Source organism: Myzus persicae, unplaced genomic scaffold (genome assembly GCF_001856785.1).
Source record: "Myzus persicae strain clone G006 unplaced genomic scaffold, MPER_G0061.0, whole genome shotgun sequence".
NCBI classification, from domain to species: Eukaryota; Metazoa; Arthropoda; class Insecta; order Hemiptera; family Aphididae; genus Myzus; species Myzus persicae.
In genome coordinates this window covers 71,865-74,247 of record NW_019104321.1, presented here as the reverse complement: position 1 = coordinate 74,247, position 2,383 = coordinate 71,865, and positions in this window count along the sequence as shown.

The window sequence follows — 2,383 nt, the reverse complement described above, 5'->3', positions numbered from 1 at the left end:
AAGTCCACGATATCAGCTTGAATACACTCAGGATGCTTTATCGTATGTACGTCATAATGGCTCAACAGATTTGTTAATAACGTTCACATGCAATCCACAGTGGACGGAAATTCGACAAGAATTATTTCTTGGGAAATCACTTATTGATCGTCATAAAATTACCACAAGAATGTTCAAAAGAAAGTGAAAATCACTCATGGACTTAATTGTTAAGCATCGCGTATTCGGTGACACTTGCTGTTGGAGGTGTTCAGTCGAGTGGCAAAAACGCGTATTGCCACTTGCGCACATTTTCATTTGGTTGGTAGAGAGGATAAGACCGAATAAAATCGACGATATGATATCTGTGGAAATTTCCGATAGTGATTAAGGTCCATTGTTTCATAAAACTGTTACAAAAAATATGATTCATGGTCCCTGTGGAATATTAAATCCAAATTCTCCGTGTATGGTTGATGGAAAATGTTCAAAACGCTTTCCAAGACAATTATTAGTAGAACTATTAGTGGAAATGATGGTGGTTATCCACTTTATCAATACTCTCGATCCACTGATGACAACGAAAGGTCAACAATAGTCAAAGTGAATCAGTTGGAAATTGAAGTTGATGATCGTTGGGTTGTTCTGGTTAGGTAACCAGCTTCTTTGAAATGTGCCAGAATGATGACTTTGCTAGAACATTGCTTTATTCCGAAATTCCACTATATTATACCTGGAATCAATCGCTAGAGAAATTTCAACGACCGAAACAAGGACAGTCAGTTCCAAGATACCCTGAGTATTTTCCACCGATGCACTAGGACAGCTTTACACGGTGCATTCCTGCCAAGACGAGTGTTTTTATGTGCGTTTACTATTAGTCAATATTCTTATCCCGACATTATTCCAACATCTGTAAACTATTAATCATGTATTACGTGGCACATATAAAGAAGCCTGTCAACGTTTGGGATTGCTAGAGAATGACACTCATTGGGACCACACTCTCGAAGATGCTGTGATTTTGTCAAATGCTAATCAAATAAAAACATAATTTTCCATAATTTTGTCTACATGATTCCCGTCAACACCGATTGATTTATGGAACAAATAAAGATCACATGGCCGAAGGTGTATTACATAAGCAGCGCCTTAGAACATCAAATGCAAATTTGCAAATTAACGAAGAAATGTACAATGAAGCATAAGTTTTAATTGAAGACATGTACCTAAAGCTTATTAAAAAAGGATTAATACAATTATGAATGGCAACACCCAATCACCCAATGCATGACGTATTTAATCAATAGTTGAGACGCGAAACCCAATATGAAACTGTTCTAAGAAACGTTTACCTTTTAAATGCGCAACAAGAATATGCCTACGATAGGCTAATGAAAGTGGTGAACGATGGATATGACATTTTTTTTTTCTTAGATGCTCTCTGTGGGACTGGGAAAACTTTTTTAATATCATTGATTTTGGCAACGATTTGATCGCAAAATGGTATTGATCTTGCACTTGCTTCTTCAGGAATTTCAGCTACGTTGTTGGAAAACGGTCGAAAGCAAACACCAACTTGCAACCTTTTGAGAAATTCTGTGATGGGCAAAGTGTTGTAGCAAAGCAAATTAATAGTTTAGAATGAGTGCACGATGGCACACAAAAAATCTTTGGAAGCATTGGACCGCACGTTTCAAGATTTACGAAACAACCAAAACAAAATTAAATTAAACCTAATTAAATTTTTAAATATGGATTTTTTTTTCAAGAAAAGTCATTGAAAAAAAGAAAACTAGCTACTCTACAACATTTATAATTCATTGCTTTTTAAGCTACAAGTAGCTGCGTACAACTTTCAAGTAGCTGCCACTAAAGAGTCGGGCTGTGGACCTGTTTTAGACTGTTAGGTTTGGGCTTACGTTTGTAGCTAACCTAGCTACAAGTATTGTGTAATATTTTCATATTTATTTATTTATCTTTCTACTATTGAATTAGTTTAGAACATTGTAATAAACGAGTTAACAACCCTGCCATGAACCAAAATTTGTTTTTATTTTTAAAATAGTGTATGTCCTCCTTGTCTTTGTGATATGACGCAGGAAAATATTTTTAAAACGTGTAAAAGAGTTACTATTGTCTTCTTGACGTGATAATAATTGAGTAAAAGAGAAAAAAAGTATTTTGTATTCTGGAATAATATACACAAAATAGTAGTACACAAAATTTTAGATGATTTTTGGAATTCCATTAGTGTTGACTCTCATAATACGCATAATTGAATATATAATATTATTATGTATTAAATATTATTTGATACAATAATTTAAAATTTGGTAAAATATGTTATACATTAATTTATTTCTCTTATGTGGAGCTGCTGATTTCAGGTAGGTTCGTGTTA